The sequence below is a fragment of the Micromys minutus genome (genome assembly GCF_963924665.1).
Source record: "Micromys minutus genome assembly, chromosome: 18".
Classification (NCBI taxonomy): Eukaryota; Metazoa; Chordata; class Mammalia; order Rodentia; family Muridae; genus Micromys; species Micromys minutus.
The window spans coordinates 32935171-32942703 of record NC_137953.1 but is presented as its reverse complement, the minus strand read 5'-3'; positions in this window follow the sequence as shown (position 1 = coordinate 32942703).

Below are 7533 nucleotides of genomic sequence, written 5' to 3'. Positions count from 1 at the left end.
AGTGGGATTCTGATAAAGCAGGAGGGCATCCTTCAGGGATTGTTTGGGAGGAAACAACACACTACTTTTCAAAAGCATACAAAGAAAATAATTCATAATCTAAATCATGAAAAGTAAGATCCAAATATTTTTGGCTGCTATAAGTGTGGGGAATAGCTACTGAGATATAAGTTTAAAACATTTAACACATAGCTTGAATTTAATTCCTTTATTTTACCCCCCAAGAAGCTGATTCCCAAAGAGATATGGTGATGGAGCTATTGACAGGCAAGAATCCAGTTCTCTGGAGCCCAGTCTGGTGGGTTGTACTTCCCTCCATTACACTCTGAATGAATGGGCTCCTTAATGTGGGTGCTAGGAACCAAATCTAGGTCTTCTGCAAGAAAGCACCTCTCCAGCCCCAGGTGTGTGTGTGTGTGTGTGTGTGTGTGTGTGTGTGCGCGCGCGCGCCTGTTTAAATATAAAGTCTCAAATAGTTGGGGGGGGACCCAGGAGACTAAAACATCCAGTGCTCAGAGCTGCTCCTAGGCCCTTCCAGACCTGTGCTCATTGTCCCAGACAGCGGATTTGACTTTGTAGAACCAGCATTTCTCTGCACTGCCACCGCATACTCCTGTGTCAGGAGCAAAGGCCATACTACTCAAAAGTACAGAAAGACAAGGGGTGCTAGGGAGCCATAAAAGGTAGTCTATTGTCTCCAACAAACCAAAGAAGGATTCCACCCAGTGCAGCTTGGTGAGTGAGCTTGCTAAGTAAGGTTAAGGACAGGAGCATGGCAAAGGGGCAAGACACCACTGATATATTCTGCTACCAGTCAGTTTCTACCTCTTACACACACACTGGCATGTCTACAGTTATATACAACTGGGGCAGGTAGGAGGGTTGATGGATTCTCACCTGAGGTATGAGCAGCCCCACTGCTATTACCACAGACCTAGCTACTGGCTGTATTGTTCTTGTGGCTGTGGACCAAGGTCTTCTGAAGGCGACCACAGCAACTCTGCCTCATGATTGATGGCCATGTCTCTCCTCCTCAGCTCAGAAAATGTCAGGCGTAGGACCCAAGTCCCCACAGTCCTCCCCACACCACCCCCTTTTTGCTATGCAGCCCTGGCTGGCCTGAAACTTGCTGTATAGATCAGGCTGGCTTTGAACTTGGAGAGACCTGCCTGCCTTTGTCTCTCAAGTGTTGGACTTAAAGTCATGTACCACCATGCCAAACCTGGTCCCTTACCTTTTGGTGATTTTGCGTCATTATTTAGAAAAAGTGTTTAGAGAAAAAGATTGAAGGTAGATAGGCCTTGGATCATTATTCAACAGCTAGTGACCATGTATAAGACCTAATCCTTGTCAAACTTGAAATGTAATGGGAAAGAGAAGACATTTGTGAGAATGAAACCTTATGACTGTAAACCATAAAAATAGAATGGGAAACGCATGCTTGATCTTCCCTAGGGCTTGCCGCAGTATCGTGAGAATAATGGTGTAGAGAAGCCATACATAGCCAGTGAGCACCAACACGCACAGCGCCTACCCATGAGTTCCTGAACCATATTCCAGTGGGCCTCACTATACTGGTGTGCTCAGCTATTCCGTGAGAGGCCTCCGTCTCTGAAACAGGTCTTGAGACAGTAAACTCTATCTGAGAACTAACCAAAGGCACTGACTCTCCGTATGTTGGGCTTTGCATATCATTTGTACCCAAATTGACGTTTAACCCATATCAGTCAAGAGATGTCGGGGGGGATGGTTCACATGTGGCTGGAGTTAGGAGACAGGAGGTTGACCCACACAAAGAATGGGCAATCCAAGGTAGTAATGCTGCTCTATGTCAGAAGTGCCGTGTTCATGCTGCATGTAGCAGCAGGCGCAACTTCATGTTGAAGTCAGGCTTGAAGCATGAGCTGTACAGGGCAAAAGGAAAGAAACCGGGGAGAGAGGGACTGTACGGCAAGGAGACTGGTGTGGCCAGGGCAGAGAGGTATGAGCCTGTGGTTATATAGTTAGATGGTGAGGCATATAAAACAGGCCATGGAAGACCTTGAGTATTCAAAGTGTCCTACAGACAGACCATCAGCAGGCCTGGAATCGACTGTAGTGTAGCCCTGTAGAACTTAAAGCAGAACAGGCACAGCTACCAAAAGCGGTCGGGAAGAATTTGATGGAAGTCCTGAGAAGGCATGATAAACCAGAGACCACTGAAAATGACAAAGTACAGGTAAATCCTTTTTACTTAAGTAGACTTTCCTATTTCTGGGCAAATAAATTTTGTGTGTGGGTACACTCACGTTCATGAACAGAGATTGCTGGGTCCTGTTTTTTTTCATTCTCTGCCTAGTCCTACAAGAGAGGGTCTCTTACTAGATCTGGGGCTAAGCTGGGAGCCAGAAAGGCCTTGGGATGTTCCCCTTTCCCTTGCTGTCCATGGTACACTGGGGTTACAGGTGCACTTGGATTTTTATGTGGGTGCTGAAGATTTGCCCTCAGGCCTGCACAGCAAGTGCTATCCCAGCCCTCCCTCTCTCCCTTTATTTGGGGGGGGGGTGCTGAGGGGCAAGTGATGCTGAATTTTGAACCCAAGGCTTCCTAGATGTTAGGAAAGCACTCTTCCACTGTACTGCCTCCCAGCCTTTCCTTCCTTCCCTTTCCGAGATTGTCTCATGTAGTTCAGAGTGGCCTGCAACTTCCTATGTAGGCAAAAAGAACCTTTAATTTCTGATCCTTCTCCCTCCACCTTCTGAGCACTGATTACTGTCATGTACCATCTCCCATGCTTTATACATTGCTTTATGTGTGCTAGACAAACACTAAACTATATCGACAGCTCCACACATACCATCTTATGATCAAGAATTCCAATGTCATAACTGTCTTTTTGAGACTTGGTCCCTGGATATTGGACATTGATGGGGAGTAAGGGAAAAATAGCAAAATATTCACACCAGTCCTGATTAATCAACCTGGGCCTGTAATTTTATAGTGATGGCTCATTTGGCCTTTAGTGTTATAAAAGCACCCTACAGGACAAACTGTGGGCCCAGGGCTAGTCTCTCCTCTGGTTGTGCATTGATATCTCCCATGAGACACTTCAGTAGACTTTATACTTTGTCAGAGAAAGAGCCTCCTTTCAGCTTTGCACAGCAAATGTCTCAAATTATCCCTAGCCTGTGAGCCATTTCTGTTCTTTTGTTGTTGGTTTCATTATGTAGCCCTGGCTGTTCTGGACCTTAACTTACGTAGACCAGGCTCGAACTCACAGAGATCTGCCTGCCTCTACCTCCCAAACACTGGTATTAAAGGCGTGTGCCACTAAGCCCAGCCTCTGCCTCTGTTTTAAGACTTTGAACCACTCTCAGCACCAGAAATGTCTCAGAACCCATCACCTGGATCTTTCCCCATCTTGCATTTCTCGTCTCACTAAGGGGCCGCTTTCTTCTGTTCTCAGGCTTCATCCTTCTGTTCTGAGGCCTCCTCAGCCCTTCTCTCCAAGATATACTGGGAAACCCTGAATCGTAATATTTTATGTAGTACAACTTTGTTCTGTCGTTGCTCACTTTCTGTCTTCCAAGCCATTTCCTGTGGCCTCTTTGTCCACAATTCAAATGGCTAATAAAAAGTTGGTGAAACAAAATATTAGTTGTTCTTTAAGAGGAAGTATATATCATTTTTTCCAATCTATCAATCAATGAATAGAATTCTGAAGGTTTTATACTAATATATTCAACATAAAAATGTAAAAAGGAAATATACACAGGGAAGCAGGGTATGGGCATGGCCAGAACTGTCCCGGCTACTCTAGAAGTCAAGGTCAAAAAAAAAAAAATTGTCACACACATATCTTCTTCGAGGAAACGTTCAAGTGTTACTTCTATGGGACTGCTACTTTGTTCTCCATGTCACCTGAGAAGTCACTGTGATGGGCACATAGGTAATGTCTTTCCTTTTCTGGTTTTTGTTTTCGTTCTGTTTAAATCAGGGTCTAACCAGGAAGCCCCAGTTGACCTGGAACTCACTAAGTAGAACGGACTGGCCCTGAACTCAAGAGACCAGTCTCTGCCTCCCAGTGATAAAGTCGGGCTGCCACTGTGACTCTTGAGCAGTTGCACAGTGTTCGTGGAATGGGTGGACTCATTTATTTACCAGATCAATGTTGATTACCTTGTGGGTTTTACTGGGAATACTTTTCATTTGTTTGCTTGCTTTGGACACAAGGTCTTACGAAGTCTAGACTGGCTGCAAATTCACTACATAACTGAGTACCGCCTGCTTCTACCTACCAAGTCTTCAGTTAGGTCTCTCTTCCAAACCGGTTTACTCTGAGAGATGGGCCTGGGGAGAGGAGAGAAGTAGAGGGGGAGGGGCAGGGAGAGTGAGTTCCTAACCCCCTATAGTTACTTGCTTCAGCCTACCAAGTATTGGGATCTCACAGATGTGTGTGTTGCCAGGCCTATTTGGTTTTTATTATTATTGGGTGGGGAGAGCATGTTTCATTGTACACCGTGGAGGTCAGGGGATAACCTTGAAAAGTCAGTTCTTTTTTTCCACCTTTACCTTGGTTCCAAGGAAGGAGCTCATTACCAGGCTTGTGAGGTAAGCGCCTTTATGAGCTGGGCCACCTCATCCACTCCACCAGGCCTGTTTTTAAAAGCTCCACACTGAACCTGTGAAAACAATACACACATTTCACCCTCTGGGGATGCTCTCTCACCGTCTACCTTTTGCTGCCCAAACTTCCCTCTCTGTGCTGAGCTAGGCCTGGATCTTTAGCATGACCTGACCAGACGCCCCATTCATGTTCATCCAAGCTTTCCTGAGGTGTTGGACCGGAGAAGTTGTGCTTAAGTCCTGTTCTCTCAAACTCCAGCTTAGCCCTTACCTCCTCACTAAAGTCTGCCTGGCACTCTAGGTTATATCCTTTCCTGATTCTGAGCAACATTTTTAGAAATATCTCCAGGAACTAAAAAAACTGTCTGAGAAAAGTACAAGGACAGGTTAGGGCCATCTGAGTCCTTACGTTTGGTTTGATCACAGAAAGCTAAAATGCATTTTTTAAAGATGGGGCGTATAGCCCAATTAATATCAAACTCAGTATCTTTCTTTAAGCCAAGCATGGTGATGTGAGCATATAATCCTCGGACTAAGGGGTAGAGGCAGAAGGATGACTGAGTTCCAGCTTGTCCTAGGCTACGTAACAAGATGGTGTCTCAAAATAGAGAAGAAAAATCTTGCCTCACCATTCCGAATCTTCTCAGATTTCTGCTGAGATTACAGCATTACACACCAGCATGCCTAGGCTTACAAAATACTTATTAAAAAAAAGAAAGAAAGAAAGAAAGAAAGAAAAGAAAAGAAAAGAAATGAGACAAGGTGCCATTGTTGTAGAGCACTTTCCTCCAAGTTTAACAGCCGTCATCTTCATCAGAATAGTCATGGCTACTTGCAAGCAGCCAGATCTGGCATGCTGGCTACTGACATTCCCTCGTAGAACAGAGAGAGCCTGAGATCCCAGCAGCTCCCTCCTATGCCTCCCAGTCATCTGAATGCAATTCTCCTCTAACAGCATGTGGCCTCAGTTCCCAGGAGGGGCTGGAGCACATAGAGTGTAGAAGGTTGACTGAAGTGGCGACTCCATCTATGCAGCCATAATGAAGTGGTTGTCTGTGTAGGGTGTGACTTCCAAGTGGTGCAGCTGTTTTAGGGTCACCCACACTCCTCTAAATAACCTCTCACCCAAGCTCTGTAAATATGTTCAATAAATGCATTGGTTCCCCACACTGGAATCCTACTTCAGTTTGCCATTTGTGTGGACAGACGGTTGTTTACTTCAGCTCAGAGTTTCCAGCTTCCTATAATCCCTAATTAAAAAAAACATGTGTATAGGTGTTTCACCTCCATATATGTCTGTGCACCACATATGTGCCTGGAACCCACAGAAGCCAAAATAGAGTAGATCCCTTGGAACTAGAATGACTGTTATGGCCAACCATGTGGATGTTTCATCCTCTGAAAGAAGAGTCAGTGCTCTTAATTGCTGAACCATCTCTACAGTCCCTATAATACTTTTATTAGTCCAAGTACTTCTTTCTCCCTGTAATCATCAGAACATGGCTGACCAGCAGAGAATAAGAAATCTTCTGGAAAGAATATGTAATCATTCACAGACTCAGAGGTGCAGTTGAACTAACTCAGAATGCACAGAAAATCACCTCTGATTCTCTGTGTTAGATCTCTCTTCCAAATCAGTTGACTCTGAGAGACTAGGGTTTGGGGAAGGAGAGATAAGAGAGAGGGGGAGGGAGAGAGTGGGGGGAGAGAGTGAGAAAGAAAGAGAGAAGAGCCCCTATAATTACTTTGTCCCTAGTAAAGAGAGCTTTACTTGGTTCAGCCTGTACTGTGCTTGGTCCAATTCATGTCACTCTGACTCAACGACTGTTGTCTGTAGGCTAGACTGCTATGATGGGCTCCAGCTAGGTCAGCTGCTTGCCCTTCAGTCACTGGAGATGCCACCTAAGAAGACGGCAGACAGCAATAATGACTTGCTCTCCTGGCAAACACCTATAAATTGGCTTACTTAGGAGGTTGACAGGAAAATCCCAAATTCAAGGCTATCCCAAACCAGTTGGGACTTTCCAGGACTACAAAATGAGTTCAAGGCCAGCCTGAGTAATAGTGATACTATGTCTCAAAAAACAAAAGTATGTGTGGGGCGGGCTGGGGATATAGCTCATAGTAGGGTACTTTTTAAATATGTGAATGACCCTCACTTCAATTCTTAGTACTGGGTTTAAGGATTGGGGAATAAAGGAAAAAAGCAAGTGAAACCCAAGAGGAGCCTTTCCTAAAGTGGGGGAAGTTTGAGTTCAGAGGAAAAAGGTGGCCAGGTTAGTGGTATAAATGGGCTGCAGAATATACACACAGCAATGGGGGCACCTTGAGCCAAGATACGTTCAGTCTAGTATTTTTACTGACTATGAAAGGCATGGTCCTCATAGAGATTAGCAGGGGTGACTGAACAGGAAAGGTCTCAAAGGAGTAGGGCTAAGGCCTTTGTCTAAAGTTTCCTGAGTTTAAGAATTATCTCTACTGGCTGTAGTAACAACCACTTTTAACCCTAGCAATCAGGAGGATCTCTGCAAGTTTAAGGCCAACCTGGTCTACTGAATGACTTCTGGAATAGCCAGGGCTATGTAGAGAGGCCCTGTTTCAAAAATTAAAAAAAAAAAAAAAAAAGTCTAGGCATAGGTATAGCTACATATATATGCCAATGCTACAAACCATGCACAAAATCGAAAAATTAAAGGATAAAGCTTTATTGAAGGCATTATTTTAAACTTAAAATTGCATTATGTAGTTGTGCATATATGTAATCCCAGCCCTCAAGAGGCAGAGGTGGGGGGGGGGATTAGGGATTCAAAGACAGGACAACCACCATAAAGATGTGTTCACGGCTGCAGGTTACCCTAGCTACTCCCCGGTGGCTGCAATCTTGCAGTTTAGTCAATAACTACTCTCCCAAAAATCAACTTTTGTTTG